The 23,310-nt window shown below is 47.4% G+C and overlaps 1 protein-coding gene across 1 annotated transcript in view; it reads left to right on the top strand.

The window, feature by feature from the left end:
- The first annotated feature begins 10,025 nt into the window (after positions 1 to 10,025).
- The window catches only part of MPND (MPN domain containing), a 204,910-nt gene continuing 191,625 nt past the window's right edge, over positions 10,026 to 23,310 (top strand). The window contains exon 1 of the mRNA XM_069964537.1: positions 10,026 to 10,169. The gene's annotated coding sequence lies outside the window, so the exon portion shown is untranslated. The remainder of the gene's footprint in view (positions 10,170 to 23,310) is intronic.

The raw sequence follows: 23,310 nt of genomic DNA, 5'->3' as shown, positions 1-23,310 counted from the left end.
CAAGTGCACTGGCAGCCTTTTCCATTCCCTGGACCCGGAAGTGAGAGACATCGCTGGACGGCGGTGACGGAGAGGCAGATGGCGGGCAAATTGAGTGGTAATCGTCACGGGAGGGATGGTGAGTATGGTGTCTGTGTGTGTGTCTGTGTTTTTTTTTTTTTTTTGGGGGGGGGGGTCCCGTGGGAGTTGTCCTTTAATAAAAAGCCCTCTCCCCTAATAAAAGTTTGAATCACCCCCCTTTTCCTATTTTATAAATAGAAATAAATAAATAAATAAACAAACATGTTTGGTATCGCCGCGTGCGTAATCGCCCAAAATATTCATTTATCACATTCCTGATCCCTGATGGTGTAAGCGCAAAAAAATCCCAAAGAGCAAAATTGGGCATTTTTGGTCGCATCAAATCCTGAAAAATTGTAATAAAAGCGATCAAAAAGTTGCATATGCGCAATCAAGGTATCGATAGAAAGAACACATCATGGCGCAAAAAATTACACATCACACAGCCCCATAGACCAAAGGATAAAAGCGCTATAAGCCTGGGAATGGAGCGATTTTAAGAAACATATATTTGTTAACAATGGTTTGAATTTTTCAAATAAAATAAAAGTTATACATGTTACATATCATTTTAATCATACCGACTTGAGCAACATATATAACATGTCAGTTTTTCCATAGAACACACGGCGTAAAAATGAAGCCCCCCCCCCAAAGAAAAAGAATTGCGGGTTTTTTTTCAATTTTCATATTTTATGCAAAAATTCAGCCTGTCATTGCAAAGCCCAATTAGTGACGCAAAAAAAAAGGGCTCATGTGGGTCTGTAGGTGTAAAAATGCAACTGCTATGGCCTTTTAACCCCTTAAGGACGTGGCCAATTTCGATTTTTGCGTTTTCGTTTTTTTCCTCCTTGTGCTTAAAAGGCCATAGCACTTGCATTTTTCCACCTAGAAACCCACATGAGCCCTTATTTTTTGTGTCACTAATTGTACTTTGCAATGACAGGCTGAATTTTTTCATAAAGTACACTGCGAAACCAGAAAAAAAATAAATGTGTGGTAAAATTGAAAAAAAAAAAAAGCATTTTGTTTATTTGGGGGGTATTTGTTTTTACGCCATTCGCCCTGGGGTAAAACTGACTTGTTATATATGTTCCTCAAGTCGTTACGATTAAAAATGATATATAACATGTATAACTTTTCTTTTATCTGATGGCCTGTAAAAAAATCAAACCATTGTTAACAAATATATGTTCCTTAACCCCTTAAGGACCGGGCCTGAAATGGCCTTAAGGACCGGAGCAAATTTTATGAATATGACCAGTGTCACTTTATTCATTAATAACTTCGGGATGCTTTAACCTATCCGGCTGATTCTGAGATTGTTTTCTCGTGACATATTGTACTTCACATTTCTTGTAAATTGAAGTCAATACTTAGAACAAATCTTTATGAAAAAACCCAAAATAACATGAAAAATTGTGAAAAAATGCATTTTTCCAACTTTAAAACTTTTCTGCTTATACAGAAAATGGTTATGCCACATAAATTATATATTAAATAGCATTACCAACATGTCTACTTTATGTTGGCAGCATTTATTAAACTATATTTCATTATTTTTAGACAATAGAAAGCGTAAAACATAAGCAGCAAATTTCCAAATTTTCAGTAAAATTTCAAAATCAGATATTTTTAGGGACCTGTTCAGGTTTAAAGTGTATTTGAGAGGACTTTATGTTAGAAAGCCCCACAAAGCACCCAATTTCAGAAACTGCACCCCCCCAAACTCTGCAAAAGCATATCCAGAAAGTTTTTTAACCCTTTAGGGGAGTCACAGAAATAAAAGCTAAGTGTGTAAGAAATTTGAAAATTTACATTTTCTGTGCAGAGATTTTATTGTAATCCAATATCTTTCATAATTATAAACCTATTAACAGAGAAATGCACCCCAATATTGATTGCCCCATTTCTGCAGTTTATAGAAATACCCCATATGTGGCCCTATTGCGCTATTTGACGCAACCACAAGCCTCAGATATAAAGGAGCGTCTAGTGAATTTCAACGCCTTCGTTATATTTGGTCATTTCTGACTGTACCACTTCAGGTTGGCAGAGGCTCTGGGGTGCCAAAACATAAAAAACACCCCTAAAGGGACACCATTTAGAAAACTACACCCCTCAAGGAATGTAACAAGGGGTGCGGTGAGCATCTGGACCCCACAGGTTCTTCACAGATTTTCAGAACAATGTGGCGTGAAAAAATAAAAATTATTTCTTTATACTGAAATGTTGTTCTAGCCTTTAATTTTTCATTTCCACAAAGGGATAAAAGGAAAAAAATGCACAAAACATGTAGCGCAGTTTCTCCAGAGTACGGAAATACCCCACATGTGGACATAAAGTGCCAAGCGGGCGCAGGACGAGCCTCCAAAGGGAAGGAGTGCCAATTGGCCTTTGGAAGCTGAATTTCACTGGAATGGATTTCAAGGGCCACGTCGCATTTACAAAGCAATCGTGCTGCCAAAACACTGGAAACTCCTCACATGTGACCCCATTCTGGAAACTACACCCCTCAAGGAATCTAACAAGGGGGGCAGTGAGCATATGGATCCCACTGGTGAGGGGCACAAATGTGGAACAATGTGACGTGAAAGTGAAAATTTTCATTTTTTTCACTTTCAAGGCACAAATGTGCCCATCATCAAGGGGTCCCTATCCTCACTGCACCCCTTGTTAGATTCCTTGAGGGGTGCAGTTTCCAGAATGGGGTCACTTGTGGGGGGTTTCCAGTGTTTTGGCAGCACAAGGGCTCTGTAAATGCGACATGGCGTTCATCATCCATTCTGGCCAAATCCAGCCTCAAAAACCAAATGGCGCTCCTTCCCTTCGGAGGCTTGCCCTGCGCCCACATGGCGCTTTATGTCCACATGTGGGGTATTTACGGACTCAGGGGAAAATGCTCTACACATTTTATGTGTTTTTTTCTCTTTTAACCCCTTGTGAAAATGAAAAATTCAAGGCTAGACCAACATTATAGTGTAAAAAATGTAGTATTTCATTTTCACGCTACATTGTTCCACATTTGTGCCCATCACCAGTGGGGTCCATATGCTCACTACACCCCTTGTTACATTCCCTGAGGGGTGTAGTTTCCATAATGGGGCCACTTGTGGGGGGTTTCACTGCCTTGGCAGCACAGGGAGTTTTTAAATGCAACATGGCCCCTCGAAATCCATTCTACCCAAATCCAGCCCCAAAAAGCTAAATGGCGCTCCTTCCCATTGGAGGCTCGTCTTGCGGCCGCATAGCGCCTTAAGTCCACATGTGGGGTATTTCCGTACTCGGGGGAAATTTCTCTACATGTTTTGTTTTGTTTCTTCTCTTTTAACCCCTTGTGCAAATGAGAAACGTCAAAACTAGATCAATGATGTTGTGTAAAAATTACATTTTTTACACTTAAACATTGGCCTAGCCGTGAATTTTTCATTTTCACAAGGGTTTAAAAGAGAAAAAAAAACACAAAACGTGTAGAGCAGTTTGTCCCGAGTACGGAAATACCCCACATGTGGACATAAAGCGCCATGCGGCCGCAAGACGGGCCTCCGAAGGGAAGGAGCGCCATTTGGCTTTTGGAGGCTGCATTTGGCTGGAATAGATTTCAAGGGCCATGTCGCATTTACAAAGACCCTCGTGCTGCCAGGACAGTGGTAAACCCCCACAAGTGACCCCATTCTGGAAACTACACCCCTCAAGGAATCTAACAAGCGGTTCAGTGAGCATATGGACCCCACTGGTGACGGGCACAAATGTGGAACAATGTGACGTGAAAGTGAAAAATTTCATTTTTTCATTTTCACAGCACAAATGTGCCAGTTATTGAGGGGTCCATATGCTCACTGCACCCCTTGTTAGGTTCCTTGAGGGGTGCAGTTTCCAGAATGGGGTCACTTCTGGGGGGTTTTCAATGTCTTGGCAACACAGGGCCTTTGTAAATGCGATATGGCATTCATCATCCATTCTAGCCAAATGGCGCTCCTTCCCTTCTGAGGCTTACCCTGCACCCGCATGGCGCTTTATGTCCACATGATGGGTATTTCCGTACTCAGGGGAAATTGTTCTACACATTTCGTGTTTTTCTTTATCTTTTAACCCCTTGTGAATATGAAAAAATAAAGACTAGATCAATGATTTAGTGTAAAAATGTAGATTTTTTTACACTAAATGTTGGTCTAGCCTTTATTTTTTTTATTTCCACAAGGGGTTGAAAGAGCAAATAAACACAAAACGTGTAGGGTAATGTCCCCTGAGTACGAAAATACCCCACATGTGGACATAATGTGCCATGTGGGCACAGGGCAAACCACCAAAGGGACAGAGCGCCATTTAGAGGCTGGAATGGAGGATGGAGGCTATGTCGGGTTCGCAGAGTGCCCGTGCTGCCAAAAAATTGGAAACCCCCCACAAGTGACCCCATTATGGAAACTACACCCCTCAAGGAATGTAACAAGGGGTGTAGTGAGCATATGGACCCCACTGGTGACGGGCACAAATGTGGAACAATGTGCTGTGAAAATGAAAAATTTATTTTTTTACACTAAAACGTTGATGTAACTTTGAATTTTTCATATTCACAAGGGGTTAAAAGAAAAAATGAACCCCTAATCATGTAGCGCACTTTTCCCCGATTACAGGAGTACCCCACATGGGGACACAAAGTGCAAAGCCGGAGCACAGAAAGCCTCCAAAGGGAAGGAGCGCAATTTGGATTTTGGAAGCTGGATTTGGCCAGAATGGAGGACGAAGGGCTCTCAGAGCCTCCGTGCTGTCAAAACAGAGGAAACCCCCCACAAGTGACCCTAACGAACTCAGGAATCTGTGGTTCGTACGGGGTGGGGTCACTTGGGGGGGCTTGTGGGGCAGCGCCTTGGGGCTTGTCATCACTAAATGGTGATGACGGTGAGGAAGAAGAGGAAACGAGGGATCTTCCTCTTCTCCCTCACTGGTTGTCTCAGTATCGGAGGCAATCCAGGCGAATGCCTCTTCAGCCGAGAACAACCTGTGGGCCATTTTTTTTTTTTCTGTAGGATGCCTTCACACACACCGGATCCGCACACTGCGGATCCAGCGTCAGTGCATCCCTATGATTGACATCCCGCTGGCCGGAGCATACTACCTCCTCCCCGCTCCAGCTTGCTCCGGGGCTCCCGGCGCAGCCAATTAGTGAGCTGCCCCACCGCAGCTACTGATTGGCTGAGCGCGATGTCCTGCTGAGAACCCCCGAAGCAAACCAGAGCGGGGAGGAGGTGCTGTATGCTCCGGCCATTGGGGGGTTAACTTACATACACGCAGCGGGATGTCATTCCTGCTGCGTGTATGTATTCTCATAGGGATGCACTGGCGCTGGATCTGCAGTGGATTTCGCTGCGAATCCGCAGCGTGAAATCCCCTGTGGATACGGTGTGTGTGAAGGCGTCCTTAGAGGGGTGTGTAAGTGTTATGCTTTTACACGTGTAAGTGTTAGTGTTTTATGTACTTTTTTTACATTTTATTCGTGTGTGTTTTTTAGGAGGGGAGGGTGGCAGCGAAGAGGGTAAGAGGAGAGGGTGGCAGGGGAGGGGAGAGGGTGGCAGGGGAGGGGAGAGGGGCGGCAGGACGGAGGGGAGAGGAGCGGCAGGACGGAGGGGAGAGGGGCGGCAGGACGGAGGAAAGAGCAAAGAGGGTAGGAGGAGAGGGTGGCAGCGAAGAGGGTGGCAGGATGGAGGGGAGAGGAGAGAGGGTAAGAGGAGAGGGTGGCAGGGGAGAGAGGGTAAGAGGGGAGGGTGGCAGGGGAGAGAGGGTAAGAGGGGAGGGTGGCAGAGGAGGGGAGAGGAGCTGCAGGACGGAGGGGAGAGGAGAGAGGGTAAGAGGAGAGGGTGGCAGGGGAGAGAGGGTAAGAAGGGAGGGTGGCAGGTCAGAGGGGAGAGGGTGGGAGGAAAGAGGGGGTGGCAGGACGGAGGGGGGGGGGCTGGCAGGACAGAGGGGGGTGGGCTGGCACGACGGAGGGGGGGCTGGCACGACGGACGGGGGGCTGGCACGACGGAGGGGGGCAGCAGGACGGAGGGGGGGCTGACAGGACGGAGGGGGGGCTGACAGGACGGAGGGGGGCGGCAGGACGGAAGGGGGGCTGACAGGACGGAGGGGGGGGGCACGACATAAGGGGGGCTGGCAGGACAGAGGGGGGCGCTGGCAGGACAGAGGGAGGCGCTGGCAGGACAGAGGGGGGCGCTGGCAGGACGGAGGTGGGCGCTGGCAGGACGGAGGGGGGGCGCTGGCAGGACGGAGGGGGGGCGCTGGCAGGACGGAGGGGGGGCGCTGGCAGGACAGGGGGGGGGGGGCGCTGGCAGGACAGGGGGGGGGGGCGCTGGCAGGACAGGGGGGGGCGCTGGCCGGACAGGGGGGGGGGGGGCGCTGGCAGGACGGGGGGGGGGGCCGCTGGCAGGACAGGGGGGGGGGGCGCTGGCAGGACAGGGGGGGGCTGCCAGGACAGGGGGGGTGCTGGCAGGATAGGGAGGGGTGCTGCCACGACAGGGGGGGGGCTGCCAGGACAGAGGGGAGGGGGGGCTGCCGGGACAGAGGGGGCGGGGGGGCTGGCAGGAGGAGGATGCCGGAGGTATCCCAAGGGGGGAGGGAGCGGAAAGGACGGGGGAAGGAGGAGGAAGCACCCGGTGCGGTCCTGGAGTGTGCCGGGTGCCTCCTCCCCCCGAGCTGCCTCCTCCTCCAGTAACAGGGAGATAGATTATCATCTCCCTGTTACCGGAGGAGGAGGCAGCACGGGGGGAGGAGGCACCCGGCGCCCGGCAAACTCCAGGACCGCATCGGGCGCCGGGCACAGGACTCACCACCCCCATCATCACCTTCTCTGCTGCATATTCTTAGCAAGCAGAGAAGGTGATGATGGGGGTAGTAGTGTGGATCGCCTGTGACTGGCCGGCTGGCGGCAGCCGGCCAATCACGGGCGATCGGGGGCCGTCTGTCTCGTACAGCACCAATTACAGCTCTGTGTCGGGGTCCGGTCCCGGAAATGCAGCAAATCGCTGTGATTGGCAGATGACTTGTCATCTGCCAATCACAGCGATCGTCGTCACGGGGGGCAGGGAAACTGCCCCCTATGTGACACATGAAGATGGCTGCTGATAGAATCAGCAGCCATCTTTACCGGAGCGCCGCGCGATTTCGCGCGGCGCCCATTTAAAGGGCCGACGTACCAGTACGTCATGGGTCCTTAAGTGACAGTGATCCATGACGTGCCGGTACGTCATGGGTCCTTAAGAGGTTAAAGGAGAAGTCCGGCCAAAATTTATTTTTTATATGTTATTACTGATGAAAAGTTATACAATTTTCTAATGTACATTAGTTATGGGAAATGCTCATATACTGCTATTTCCCTTAATTTAGTATATCAGGAAGTGTTAGAATTATCTCTGAAGCAGTGACGTCACGACGAAAGGTGTAATTCCTATGGAGTGTCCAGCAGGGGGCGCACTATATATAGAAGTCAATGAGTACCATTGACTTCTATATATAGTGCGCCCCTGCTGGACACTCCATTGGAATTACAATGGATCTGTATGTAAATGTAGTATACAGTGTTTTTGATTGAATACATTTATGAAATACTTTGGGGAGCAAGTGTCCTTGCTCCCCAAAGTATTCCATAAATGTAAGCAGTCAGTACATAAGAGTAACCCACAGAACTGCCGCCGCCCGCCCGCCGCTACCGAACGCCCGCCGCTCTGGACTACTGAACTACTACTCTCCCCACCTGCTCAAAGCATGCACAGGTGATGGGAGAGTAGTAGCTGGGTTATATCTCCGAGATCGCTGCTGCCGCTGATGCCGCGCAGGGGAGCCGCTAATCACTGCAGCCATCATCCACCTCCGCTGCTTCCTTACTCTATCTCAGAGATATAATCCGGCTACTACTCTCCCATCACCTGCGCATGCTATGAGCAGGTGGGGAGAGTAGTAGTTCAGTAGTCCAGAGCGGCGGGCATTCGGTAGCGGCAGGTGGGCGGCGGCGGTTCGGTGGGTTACTGTTATGTACTGATTGCTTACATTTATGGAATACTTTGGGGAGCAAGGACACTTGCTCCCCAAAGTATTTCATAAATGTATTCAATCAAAAACACTGTATACTACATTTACATACACATCCATTGTAATTCCAATGGAGTGTCCAGCAGGGGCGCACTATATATAGAAGTCAATGGTACTTCCTGATACACTAAATTAAAGGGGTTGTCCGGCGATAAAAAATTATTCACAGAATAACACACATTACAAAGTTATACAACTTTGTAATGTATGTTATGTCTGTGAATGGCCCCCTTCCCCGTGTTTCCCCCCACCCACGCTAGACCCGGAAGTGTGGTGCATTATACTCACCGCATGTCGTGTCGTCCACGGTCTCCGATCGTCAGCAGTGACGTCTTCTTCGTGACGCTGCAGAGGGCGGCCGGCACTCGGGAAGATCCGCCGGACTCACGAAGAAGACGTCACTGCTGACGATCGGAGACCGTGGTCGGCACGTGAGAGGTAATGTATAGCGCACCACACTTCCGGGTACACGGGTGGGGGTGGTGGGACACGGGGAAGGGGGGCCATTCACAGACATAACATACATTACAAAGTTGTATAACTTTGTAATGTGTGTTATTCTGTGAATAATTTTTTATCGCCGGACAACCCCTTTAAGGGAAATAGCAGTATATGATCATTTCCCATAATTAATGTACATTAGAAAATTGTATAACTTTCCATCAGTAATAACATATAAAAAATAAATTTTGGACGGACTTTAAAATCGCTCCATTCCCAGGCTTATAGTGCTTTTATTCTTTGGTCTATGGGGCTGTGTGAGGTGTAATTTTTTTGCGCCATGATGTTTACTTTCTATCGGTACCTTGATTGCGCATATGCGACTTTTGGATCACTTTTTATTACAATTTTTCTGGATTTGATGCGACCAAAAAATGTGCAATTTTGCACTTTGGGATTTTTTGGCGCTTACGCCGTTTACCATGCGAGATCAGGAATGTGATTAATTAATAGTTCGGGCGATTATGCACAGGGCAATAGCAAACATGTTTGTTTATTTTTATTTATAACCTGGGAAAAGGGGGGTGATTCAGACTTTTATTAGGGGAAGGGGCTTTTTATTGATAACAACACTTTTTTTTTTTACACATATACTAGAAGCCCCCCTGGGTTACTTCTAGTATATACACTTTGATCTCTCATTGAGATCTTTGCTGTATACTTATACAGCAAAGATCAATGAGATCGGCACTCGTTTGCTTTCGGCTGCTGCAGCCGAAAACAAACGAGTGCCGAGGCGGGGTCGGACCGGACCGGACCCCGGCCGGCTTCAGTCACGGAGATCGCTCCTCCGGGACTGCGGCGGTTCAGAGCGGGGTCGCAGCGTGGCCCCGTTCTGAACGCCGTTAACGACAACAGGGCGTAAGGAGGAAAACACAAAAATGAAAATTTGCCCGGTCCAGAAGGGGTTAAGCCCATAACAGGGGGCGCCACCTGTGTCTCTGCTGAATTTTACATTTTTCCAGAGGAAGAAGGTTAAAAAAACTGGTGTACACATGGTCTATGTAGAAGCATTATCCCGCTACATAAATCCTGAGGGAACTGGCGCTGTGGGGAGATTTTTAAGCCCAGGGCAAAAGATGCCTTAATAAAAGTCCCCCTATGAATTAGTCCTAGTGGTGGTGTGGGTAGAAGGAGGAGCGCACACCGAAACGCTATGTACCCTAGAAATGAGCTCTATTCACAGTGTAGCCAAGTCAATGGACTTGAAATGAAGATGGCTTCATTTACAGAGGGTAGCGTTTTCCTGTCGGTGAAGGAGCAGTGACATCAGGACGCTCCGTCGTCGCTCGTACAGTTTGATCAAAAGGAACGGACCAATGAGCGGACGCAGGGGAGGGATCCGGTCGTTCTTTGTGGTGGTTGCTGTCTTTGTGTACAACACAATCACCTGTGCGGCTGGGCACTGTGTATAGACGTCACTAGTGCGGCACTTCTGCCACCTCCACTGCTCGCTCTGGAGACACCGGAACGGCGCTGGTGACATCTGCCGGGGTCCGGGTCCTGCAGAATACAACTCGCTCTCTACGGTAATTCATATTTGTTGTGCGGTTTATAGTCGCGATTAAAGCGCAGCCCTGGCTGGAGTATAAAACCGCTCTATGATTTATATGAAGCATATACAACTTTAGGCCCTCAGGTTATAGCAGCATAAGGACCCACAGGAGGGTAAGGTTATTAGCACTGTGTCTATAAGGAAAAAAGAGAAGTAACAATCACAGCACAGATTTCATAGACTGCTCTGGTAAAGTTAAAGCTGTGATTGGTTGCTGTGAGGCCCATTGGAGGTTTTTTAGGGGGTCACAAACCTGCAGAGAAGTGTGTAATGTACATAGCGTATGTCTCACTGCAAGCAGGAGCTATATAGGAGGGTTTAGAAACAGTTATATCCGAGCAAAGTATGTAGAAAAGCAGTCAAGCTGTCACTGCTGGGCCACACGCAGTGGATTTGCAGTGCGCATTTCACACAACAGAGATGCAGCAATTCACAGTACAAGCAGGTGAGGTTTTCAGATTCCCATCCACATGGACTGGAAATATTCAGCACAGAAATGTGGAAATGCACAGCACAGTCTGATGAAAAATAGTGCAATGTTATGCTGCATCTGAACTAGCACTAAGGACCCATGCCTGCAGGTTGTTGAGCTACAGTTGCCACAGCTCTGTTCTGTAAAGCCATTAGCACGAAATTTACTGAGTAGTGCCTATAGAATACAGCGCCTTTCTAAAGGGACTGGCAGCTAGAGAGGGGGTGTGGGCTCGCTAATAATGTTAACCCTTTGAGGACAAGGTCCAAAATGACCCAGTGGACCGCGCAACTTTTGATCTTTGTGCTTTAGTTTTTCCCTCCTCCCCTTCTAAGAGCTCTAGCACTTTTAGTTTTCTATCTACAAGGCCATGTAAGTGCTTGTTTTTTACAGGAATGTACTTTGTAATAGTGTCTTTCATTTTACCATAACATGTATGACGGAATTCCAAAGTTCCTGTGTCTACGTAATGGACTATATGGTAAAAGCGACATGATACAATTATTCTATAGATCAGCCCGAACACAACCATATGCAGGTTTACACAGATTCTCTAATGTTATATATTTTTTTAATGAAATCCTTTTTTTTGGCAATTAATTATTAATAAAATGGGCCTATTATGACGCTTAAACCGGTTTTATTCTTTCACCTACGGGGCTATATGAGTATATGAGATGTTATTTTTTCCGTCATGATCTCTAGTTTTTATTAATACCATATTTGTGAAGATCAGACGTTTTGATCACTTTTTATTAATTTTTTTTGTATATAATGTAACATAAAATAGGTAATCCACGCAACTTTTTCGTCTAGGCCGTTCACCGTTCGCAATGACGCTTGTTATATTTTAATAGATCGGACAATTATGCACGCTATGGTATATTATATGTTTATTTATTTATTTTTATGTTTTATTTCTATAATGGGATGGGGGGGTGATTTAAACTTTTATTGCGGTAGTGTAATAGTGATTTTTACTTTTTTTTTTACACATTTTAAGTCCCTTTGGGAGACTATTACATACATTAGTTTCATTTACTACACTGATCATTGCTATGCCATAGGAATAGCATTGATCAGTGGGATAGGCGATCTGCTCACTGAGCCTGCCTGTGCAGGCTCAGTGAGCAGATCGCCGATCTGACCGCAAGGAGGCAGGTGAGAGACCTCTGGTGGTCCGTTTTAACGATCGAGACCCCCGCAGTCACACTGCTGAGGTCCCAATCGGTAAGTGACAGAGGACGCCCCCAGTCACTTACACTTAAATGCTGCGGCGGCGTTTAAGAAGTTAATGACACGCTGCAGCGCGATCGCTGCAGCCTGTCATTAACGGTGAGGCACCGTCTGCTCACTGTTAGATGCACGGGCACCTCTTTCCCTCCCTGCTCAGTGCCGTCTGCGTTTATGGAATACTTTGGGGAGCAAGGACACTTCCCATAATTTTTGTATATTAGGAATTTGGCTAACTTTCCGTAAGTAATAACATATAAAAAATTTGTCCTTTAAATTAGATGTAGGCCTCATGTTCACATCCATAGCTGCAGACCCTCAGCTACGTATAGAACTACAGATGTGTATGTGTAACCATCCGCATTTGCATAGACCCCTAAATTCACAATAGGTAATCTGTGCCACAACTACAGGCTACACGGGCTCATTTTTTTGCGGCAGGGATCACAGCCGAAACTCAGATTCGGGTTTGTGTATTGCGGCCAAAGTCAACATTTGGTCTGCATTTTTGGGTCCACAAATGTGGAAAAAATAAACAATTGTGTGAAAGGAACCTAAGGCCCTATTCTCACACTCCGTATTCAACGGGCCCTACAGAGTGTGAAGCTGCACAGTATTTAAATCTTAGTGGGACTTTACTAATACAGTTGCATGCCATTTTTGAAACAAACTTGAAACAAATTTGAAGAAATTCCATTAAACTTTATGGGAGAGGGAAAAAAACCATCAAACTCTTACCATAATGCATTTTGGAAAAATTGCCACAGAGCAAAAAAAAAAAAAAATGCCAGAGAGAAAAGAAAGACGCCAGAAAAAAAAGTAAGGGCATTTTATAAAACTCCATTAACTTACAGCTAACATGTGGCCACTGCGTTTTTGCTTAAAAAAAAAAAAAAAAAAAAAAAAAATCCAGCTGGAAGGACCTGTTCTGTCAGAACAAGAAGCACTGTCCCAGGACTTCTCTATAACAGGGCCTATGGGCAGCGGGCTTTCACTTTTTCCTTAGAGACAATACTTTTAGTGGAGATTATATCAACAAAATGCTTCATCCAGAAAGAAGTTTGAAAACAGAGATGCCAACCCTTAGCTTTAGCTATGATCTAGCCCAGGGGTGGGGAACCTCCGGCCCGCGGGCCGCATCCGGCCCCTGAGACCTCCCGATGCGGCCCGCGGCCCGCAGCTCCCCTGTGATGCTCGCCGCTGTGCTGGGGAAGAAGCCGGCATACACAGCATCCTCCGGTGTCTGTGACAGCTGGCGGACACCGGAGGATGCTGTCTGTGCCGGCTTCTTCCCCAGCAGAGCGGCGCGTGTCTTTAGTCTCTTGCGGGCCGCGCGCGATGACGTCATTTCATCGCGCGCCGCCTGCAGGAGAAAGACCGGCACAGAGGACCTGGGAGAGAAGAGGACATGGGCAGCTTGGGAGCGGAGGTAAGGTGAGTGGGATGTTTATTTTTTTATTTGGGGGTTAACTAGGATCCCAGGGACATGACTGATGGGGGGGGGACAACTAGGCTACCAGGGACATGACTGATGGGGGGACAACTAGGCTACCAGGGACATGACTGATGGGGGGACAACTAGGCTACCAGGGACATGACTGATGGGGGGGGGGCAACTAGGCTACCAGGGACATGACTGATGGGGGGGGGACAACTAGGCTACCAGGGACATGACTGATGGGGGGGACAACTAGGCTACCAGGGACATGACTGATGGTGGGGGGACAACTAGGCTACCAGGGACATGACTGATGGGGGGGACAACTAGGCTACCAGGGACATGCCTGATGGGGGGGGAATAACTAGGCTACCAGAGACATGACTGATGGGGGGGGGGGAATAACTAGGCTACCAGGGACATGCCTGATGGGGGGGGGGGGAATAACTAGGCTACCAGAGACATGACTGATGGGGGGGGGGAATAACTAGGCTACCAGAGACATGACTGATGGGGGGGGGGAATAACTAGGCTACCAGGGACATAACTGATGGGGGGGGGGGGACAACTAGGCTACCAGGGACATGCCTGATGGGGGTTAACTAGGCTACCAGGGACATGCCTGATGGGGGGGGGGAATAACTAGGCAACCAGGGACATGCCTGATGGGGGGGGGGACAACTAGGCCACCAGGGACATGACTGATGGGGGGGACAACTAGGCTACCAGGGACATGACTGATGGGGGGGACAACTAGGCTACCAGAGACATGACTGATGGGGGGGGGGACAACTAGGCTACCAGGGACATGACTGGGCAACTAGGCTACCAGGGACATGACTGATGGGGGGATAACTAGGCCACCAGGGACATGACTGATGGGGGAGACAACTAGGCTACCAGAGACATGACTGATGGGGGGGGAATAACTAGGCTACCAGGGACATGACTGATGGGGGGGGGGGGGACAACTAGGCTACCAGGGACATGACTGATGGGGGGGACAACTAGGCTACCAGAGACATGACTGATGGGGGGGGAATAACTAGGCTACCAGGGACATGCCTGATGGGGGTTAACTAGGCTACCAGGGACATGACTTGGGGGTTAACTAGACTACAAGGGGCATCACTGGGGGTTAACTACAATAGCAGGGGCACTAGGGGAACAATACTATGCCTTGTCCTGGGTGCTGCAAACCCCCGCTACTAACTGCCGCGCACGGTATGCGGCCCTCGAATGATTTTATTAATGCCCGACCGGCCCTCGACATGGAAAAGGTTCCCCACCCCTGATCTAGCCTGATCTAGAGCAGGTTCAAGTTTCGTTCTTTATCTAAAGTGAAGTGAGGGAGCCTGTGTGAAGAAGTGGGATATTGTGTTTCCCTGAAAATAAAACAGTGCCTTATATTAATTTTTGTTCCCAAAGAGGCATTCTGTCTTATTTTCAGGGGATGTCTTATTTCTGTGGAGCGGCAGCACACAAGCACATTGAGGGAGAGGCGTGAGCAGCATGGGAGGGAGAGGGGTTAGTGGCACGGGAAGGGGAGGGGTGAGCGGCACGGGTGGGCGAGGGGTCAGCCACACGGGAGGGAGACTGGTGAATGGGTTGGAGAGGAGTCAGCGGCACGGGAGGGAGAGGGCTCAGCAGCACGGGAGGGAGACTGGTGAGCGGCAGGGGGAGGAGAAGGGTCAGTGGCACTGGCGGGAGAAGGGCCAGCAGCATAGGAGGGAGAGCGATGAGCAGAAGGGTCAGCAGTGGGAGAGGGGTGAGCAGCACAGGCGGGAGAGGGATGAGCGGCAGGGAAAGGGGTCAGCAGCACAGATGGGGAGACTGGTGAACAGCACGGAACAATCACAGGGAGGGAGGAGGTGAGCGGTGGCAGGTAATGGTGGGCGGCCTTACTTTCGGGGTGGGGGTGCCTTATTTTTGGGTTGTGCCTTACTTTGCGTTTCTTGGCAGATTAGTTGTTCTGTCTTAGTTAAGGTGGATGCCTTATTTTTGGGGTATTAGTAGGGGCACGGCAGTGTGAAGGGAGCAGATGTATATATGCGACTATGAGTAAAATGAACTCTCAGGTTATCACCTCTTATTATCAATCACAGCGTGGCTGTGTCATTGCAATCCTGTGAAAATTTAAAGAGTCACTGTAGTTTTTTTTTCTTTTCCAGAAATCAATAGTACAGGTGATTTTAAGAAACTTTGTCATTGGGTTTATTAGGCAAATATGCCACTATCTGCATTCAAAAAGACTTTCCCCAGGTCCCCCCCCTTTCTTCTTCACGCAAACGGGTGTAAATGTACACCCCGCCGAGGTACCGGGCTATGGAGCATGCTCAGAGGCTGAGCTCGCCCCATAGTGGGTGAGGACTGCTATCAGCCCTCACCCCTTAAACGGCGCGATCGCGTTTAAGTGTAAGTGACTGGAGCATCTGTGGTCACTTACTGGTTGGGACCCCCGCAGCGTGTCTGTAGGGGTCCCGATCACACTGCCCGACTCCTTACCTCTGTGCAGTCTGATCTTTAATCTTCTTATAGAGTCTGCCACAGGCAGGCTCTATCAGAAGATCACAGATAACACTGATCTCTGCTATAATATGGCATAGCAGTGATCAGTGTATACAATCTAATGTATGCATGTAATAGTCACCTAAGGGGGACTATAAAAGTTGAAAAAAATAAATAAAAGTTTAAAAAAATTCCCCAAAGACCCTCCCCCAATAAAAGTGAAAATCACCCCCTTCCCATTTTATACATAAAAATAATGAAGCTAATTAACATATAAAAAACCGTAGCATACGTAATCGTCCAATCTATTAAAATAAAACAATATTGTTCCCGCACGGTGAATGGCGTGAACAAAAAGCGGTAAAAAAACGCAGATTGCTTTTTTTTTAATTACTTTTTTTTGTATAAAAATATTAATAAAAAGCGACCAATACGTCTGATTTAGAAAAAAATTTACTAATAAAAACTAGAGATCACGGCGCAAAAAATGATGCCCCATATGGCCCCGTAGGTAAAAAATTAAAAACGCTATAAGAGTCAAAATAGGGCCATTTTAAATACAGCTATTTGCAAAAAAAAAAGTTTTACTGCTAATAAAAATAGTAAAACGTTAGAAAAGCTAGTAAACATGCATGTCGCTGAGTTCAGACTGCCCTATAGAAGAGAAAAAAAAGTCAGTTTTACAGTAAAGTGCATTACGTAACCACGGAACCCCCCCAAAATTTGCGGAATCACATTTTTTTACCTAAATTCACCCTATAAATAATGTTTTGGGGGTTCTGTCATTCATTTAATGGCCGATTGAAAGATGCCATTACAAAGTACACTTGCTCCTGAAAAAAACAAGCCCTCACATGGCCCTGTAGGTGGAAAAATAAAAGTGTTTTGGGTCTTAGAAGGCGAGGAGGAAAAAACGAAATCACAAAAGTGACAATTGGCCCGGTCCTTAAGGTCATTTCAGGCTCTGTCTTTAAGGGGTTTAACATCTCAGCTCCCAGCATCAGAATTATATCTGCTAACACTAATATATGGTGTGGTGGAGCTTTAGAAATAACTGCCGCTAAGTCTTCCGGGGAGCTAAGATTGGAAACTATTGCACTAGGTCTTATTTTCGAGAGATGTCCTATTTTCAGGAAACCCGGCAGCATTTAATGCACATTTAAAGGGGTAGTTATACAACTTTGTAATGTATGTTATGTCTGTGAATGGCCCCCTTCCCCGTGTCCCACCCCCCCCCACCCGTGTACCCGGAAGTGTGGTGCGCTATACATACCTGTCACATGCCGACTCGTCTGCGATCTTCAGTCATTGAAGTCATCTTCGGACGGCCGGGCCGAATCCCTCAGACCGTCCTGAGTGCCGGCCGCCCTCTGCCGTGTCATCGGCTGCTCAGATTGGAGACGAGTCGGCACGTGACAGGTATGTATAGCGCACCACACTTCCGGGTACACGTGCGGGGGTGGTGGGAGACGGGGAAGGGGGCCATTCACAGACATAACATACATTACAAAGTTGTATAACTTTGTAATGTGTGTTATTCTGTGAATAATTCTTTACCACCGCACTACCCCTTTAATTAGCATTAGGCTATGTTCACACAACGTATATTTTCGTAAAAGTACTGCCGTTTTTGCAACCGGCAACAATGGCCGTATTTTTTACGAAAATATACTTTGCCTTGTCTTCAATGGAACCCCTCGTGATCAGTTTTCTGCGGCCGCTATTCAGTGAATAGTGGCCGCAGAAAACCCTGTCGGTGCACAACATGGAGCGAGTGGCTCCGGTCGCACACTCCTTAATGTGCAGTGAGCAGTTCAGATGCGGGCACGCACGGAACTGCGGCTGCAAAGATCATCCGGCTGATATTGCAGCATCGGCTGGAATGATCTTTTCAGAGACTGGCCGTTCCGTGACTTGGCCGGGTCACGGAACGGCTGGTCTCTTACGTAGTCTGCACATGGCCTTAATTTGCATTTTGCCATGAATTTGCAATAAAATAGCCGCAATTCTGTGAAAGTTGTAGCAAAAATATATCCTTTTTATTGCAAAATTGCTAATTTATGCCAAAATAAACTAATTAACTGCACATTAAATGCTATGTGTGCATGTAGGTTGAAAAATGAAAGGAGAAGTCCGGCAGGGGGGAAAAAAATCTTTTTGGGGCGGGAGGAACTTGGACTCCTCTGACTCCGCCAACATTCTGCATATCTCCCCTCCTGCTACGTCACGACCCGGCTGATGGATGCCTTGCTCAGCAAATTTTTGACTGGTGCGGGACACCGCTACAGTCGCTGATTAGCTGAACAGGCTAAATGCCAGTGACGTTTCAGCCGGGTTGTGACATACCCCACTGCCATTAAAAAAGGACATCTGGCAGGTACGGTTTTAGGGCAGGTGGGCACAAACAGACAAGAGACAGTGGGCCCTTGATCTGAATCCCGTCCACTGACCCTGCCTATTTGCTTCAGTCGACCCTAGGCGGTCGCGGACAACCACGAAGACGTTCCCTTCACTACGTATGTGAACACACAGAACAATACAGACAGACAAAACACAATTAGAATAGTGGAACAAGCCGGGTCAAATCACACGGGCAACGCGGTACAAAATCAGTGAGACAACGGATAGTCAAAAGGTTAGGCGGAGGTCAGGATAACAAGTAAGTCAGGCAGGAAGGAATTAGGACGGGGTTCGCAGGAGTAGACAAGGGGGAGCTGGGACCAGGAGAGAACCTAATAACCAGCACTGGAAGGTGATACTGACTAAACTTTATACTGGATCAGGAGCCCGGACCAGAGGCTGATTGGTCCGGCCTCCTGAATCCAAATACACTGCAGCTGGTGCACTGCAGGCTGAGCGGCAGGAAGATCTGTCACTTAGCCTGAGTGTAACAGCACTCAGCTGCTTGGCCGGGCGGATCTGACTGACGCGAGACCCGCAGCTCCCTTGGTTGCTAGGGACACCGTCGGGTCTCCGTGACGTCACCCGGCCTCGGCGAAGAGGGCGGCGCTGCGCTCCGGCCGAGACAGACGCCGCTGGATCGCGGTCAGGTAAGTTGCTGACATTACCCCCCCCTTCAGGAGGGGCCTCCGGACCCTTACTCAAGGGACCCGGCTTAGATGGATTGCATGTATGGAACTGCTTAACCAGACGAGGGGCATGCATATCTCTGCTGGGAACCCACGTACGCTCTTCGGGACCAAACCCTTTCCAATGAACCAAATATTGCAAAGACCCTTGTACCCAACGAGAATTCAAAATTCTTTCCACCTCATACTCCAACTCCCCCTGGATGACCAGTGGAGAAGGAGGAGGATACGGCGCAACAGGAGGAACATACTTTTTCAGAAGTGATTTATGGAATACGGTATGTATGCGAAGTGATGCAGGTAGTTTTATTCTGAAGGTAACAGGATTAATCATTTCCACAATGCTGTATGGACCAACATACTTAGGTGCTAGTTTACCAGATTGTACCCTTAACCTCAGGTTTCTAGTAGACAACCAGACTTTTTCTCCTACAGCATATTGATGGCCAGATATGCGTCTTTTGTTAGCATGTTTTCTGTATTGTTCTTGGGCTTTAACCAAGCTCTGATGAGCTCGGGCCCAAACTGACTAAGAACACTAAGCAGGTGGCTCAACCGAAAAATACATACAAAAACGGGGTGCCACTCAATGTCTAGATATCCATAATGATAAACAAAAAAAGAGACAAAAGGCTAGACATAAATCAAAGAGTGCACTCCACTATATAAATTATCAAAAAATGAATTTTATTGCAAAATAACATAGAACACTACACAATACACTTAAAAACAATTAAAAGGTTCCAATCAGGAACATACAAATTCATGGTCTTCCCACAAAACAGGTATTGGGCATCAGACCAACGGGGGGTAGCATACAAATAATATTGCTAACATGACCCAAGCAAAATTAGGACCAATATTATAAAATAATTTAATCAGAACCAAGGCACTGCGTGCAAAAAACCACTGTTACCTAAAACACCAATATCATGCAAAATGAGACCTAATCAAGTTCTAGATAAGAGGGAAAAAGTATGCAACAACACGATAATGAAACCCCAAAAGTAAATGAGGAGAAAAGAGGGAAAAACATAACCCCTATATCAACCCCTGTGTCAACTGATCAAACCAAAGAACTGCATTAGAACACAAATTATCAAAAAAATATATATTTGTGTATATAAATAAATATCACCCACAAATTCAAAGTAAATCTCAGTGCCTGAGTGGAGCAAGGGTCATGGAGCTAACACCCCCGAGAGAGGAACTCCACGCGTATCGTCACCCTCCGGTGACTTCGTCAGGAGTAACTCGGGCCCAAACTGTGCACAGTTTAGAAAATATGGCTTCAGCTGACGGGTTAACTGACTCAGCGGCATGAGTAGAGGAATACCTAGGATTAAAACCAAAATTACAAAAGAAAGGCGACATACCAAGTGAGCGTTGTTCATGATTGTTTAAGGCTAATTCAGCAAGAGAAATAACGTCCCTCCATTTATCCTGGGTATCAGCCATGAAACACTTCAGGAACTGTTCCAGTGACTGATTTATCCTCTCAGTTTGCCCATTGGTTTGCGGATGAAAGGCTGACGAGAAAGATAACGAAATGCCCAACCTTTCACAAAATTCTCTTCAAAACCTTGCCACAAATTGAACACCCCTGTCCGAAACAATGTTCTCTGGAATGCCATGCAAACGAAGAATATGATTAATAAACAACGTGGCTAACGTGTGAGCATTTGGTAGTTTGGACAGAGGAATAAGATGACACATCTTGGAAAATCTGTCCACAACTACCCAAATGGCAGTTTTTCTCTTGGAAAGGGGAAAATCAGTAATAAAATTAATCGAGATATGGGTCCATGGTCTCTTAGGAACCGGTAGAGGTTGTAACAACCCCTCCGGTGGTCTGCGAGGGATCTTAGACCTGGCACAAACCTCACAGGAATCAACGAACGCCTTCACGTCACGGGCCCAGGAGGGCCTCCAGTAGTCACGCGAAAGCAAGAACTTGGTTCCTGCCACCCCTGGATGGCCTGCCAACACAGAACTATGAATCTCCTCCAAGACCCGAAGACGGAGATTCGGAGGTACAAACAAACAAGAACTCGTAGTATTACGGGGTGCAAGAGACTGAGACTCACCAATCTGAGACACTAGGTCCTGTTGTAGAACGGACACAACGACACCAGGGCTTAAAATTGTATTGGACTGGTTCCTAGATGGATTTTCAATGCCAAAGCTACGGGACAGGGCACAGCCTTGACATTTTTGGAACCAGGCCGGTACGTGATCTCAAAGTTAAACCTAAAGAAGAAAAAGGCCCAACGGGCTTGACGAGGGGTGAGGCGTTTAGCGCTGTCAAGATACACCAAATTTTTATGATAAGTGAGCACGATAACCTTATGTTTGGCACCCTCCAGGAAGTGTCTCCATTCGTCATTCGCCATTTAAATGGCTAACAATTCTCTATTGCCAATATCATAGTTACTCTCGGCCTGAGAGAACTTCCTGGAAAAATAAGCAACAGGACGGAGGTTAGTAAGGGTGTTAGAACCCTGGGATAGCACTGCCCCCACCCCCACCTCGGATGCATCAACCTCCACTATGAAGGGATGTTCAACATCCGGCTGAGCCAGCACTGAAGCCACTGTAAAAGCTCGCCGAAGTTTATTGAAGGCTTTGATTGCCTCTGGGGACCAATTAACCAGGTCCGCCCCTTTCTTCGTCAAATCAGTAAGGGGTTTGGCCACCAGGGAAAAATCCTTTATAAACTTTCGATAATAATTAGCGAATCCCAGGAACCTTTCCAGGGCTTTCAGGTTACTGGGCCGCTACCATTTTTCAATGGCAGTAATTTTTAGGGGGTCCATAGCAAAAGAATTAGGGGTAATATAATTACCCAGAAAGGACACTTCTTGAATACCAAATTGGCACTTCGATAACTTGGCGCAAAGATTATTCTGTTTCAGCAGCTCCATTACTGTATGCACATGCAACAGATGGGAGGCCCAATCGGGTGAGAAAATCAAGATATCATCTAAGTAGACCACAAGAAACTGACCCAGATGTTCACGAAATATGTCATTAACGAAGTGTTGGAAGACCGCCGGAGCATTACATAACCCAAAGGGCATGACAAGATATTCGAAATGACCCTCTGGGGTATTAAAGGCGGTCTTCCACTCGTCCCCCTCCCGGATCCTGAATAGATTATATGCTCCCCTTAGATCCACCTTAGAGAACCATTTGGCACCAACAATTTGATTAAACAAATCAGGAATGAGGGGTAACGGGTGTTGATTTTTAACTGTAATTTTATTCAGCTCCCGGTAATCAATGCAAGGCCGAAGCCCACCATCTTTCTTGCCAACAAAAAAGAAACCTGCCCCCAGAGGAGAAGACGATGGACGTATATGGCCTTTGCGTAGACTGTCCTTAATATATTCACGCATGTCTTTTCTCTGTGGGTAGGACAAATGAAAAATTCAACCTTGTGGGTATTTGGCACCGGGAACTAAATCATGGCATAGTCATACGGTCTGTGTGGTGGCAGCCCCTCCACTGCCTTTTTGTCGAATACAGCAGCATAATCTGACAAGAATTCCGGAATCTCCCCTTCTGCCTGGGAGCATTCCGCAAGCGATACAGCAATACAGTGGGAAGCGCACCCAGGCCCCCACCGCACAAGTTCCCTGCTGGACCAATCAAATACTGGATTATGTTTTTCCAGCCAGGGCAACCCCAAAATAACATCAGATGACAAATTATGCATCAAAAGGAAGTCAAGGTTCTCGATATGAACCGACCCCACCTTGACCTCCAGACAAGGTGTCATATAACGTACATTACCTTGGGCAAAGGGGGCAGAATATGCTCCAGTGACATTCACTGAACGCTGGAGCAACAGGGGACATATCTCCAAGCCAGAGAAAAACATTGGGTTAATAAAATTAGCTGAGGCACCAGAGTCTATCTGGGCATACCCATTAATATTCTTATTAACCAACACTAGAGAAATAGTTAACAGTACTTTATTTTTGAAGGTTACCTGTGCGCCTGAGAGACCCCCTCGATAGTCTCTCAGGCGCTGGAGTTTTCCACTGGTGGTCCTGGCCTGGACAGACACTGCCGAACCCGATGACCTGCCTTCCCACAGTACAGACAGAGATTGTTCTGCAGCCGTCTGACCTGGGAGTCAGTGGAGTCCACCTGCATCGGCTCATCTGGTGTGGGCATAACAGGAGTGGATGGTTTGGGAAAGGAGACTGGAGACGTCGAGGTCTTGTGGAAGTCTGGGGTACCTTTCTCACGCTGTCTGTCTCTCAGTCGTCGGTCCACTCTGATGGCTAAGGTCATACTCTCTTCCAATGACTCAGGGGTAGGGTATGCCACCAGCATGTCTTTTAGTCGGTCACTAAGGCCCACCCGA

The sequence above is a fragment of the Dendropsophus ebraccatus genome, chromosome 3 (genome assembly GCF_027789765.1).
Source record: "Dendropsophus ebraccatus isolate aDenEbr1 chromosome 3, aDenEbr1.pat, whole genome shotgun sequence".
NCBI classification, from domain to species: Eukaryota; Metazoa; Chordata; class Amphibia; order Anura; family Hylidae; genus Dendropsophus; species Dendropsophus ebraccatus.
Note: the sequence above shows the minus strand (reverse complement) of the source record. Positions and strands in the feature narration are given on the sequence as shown.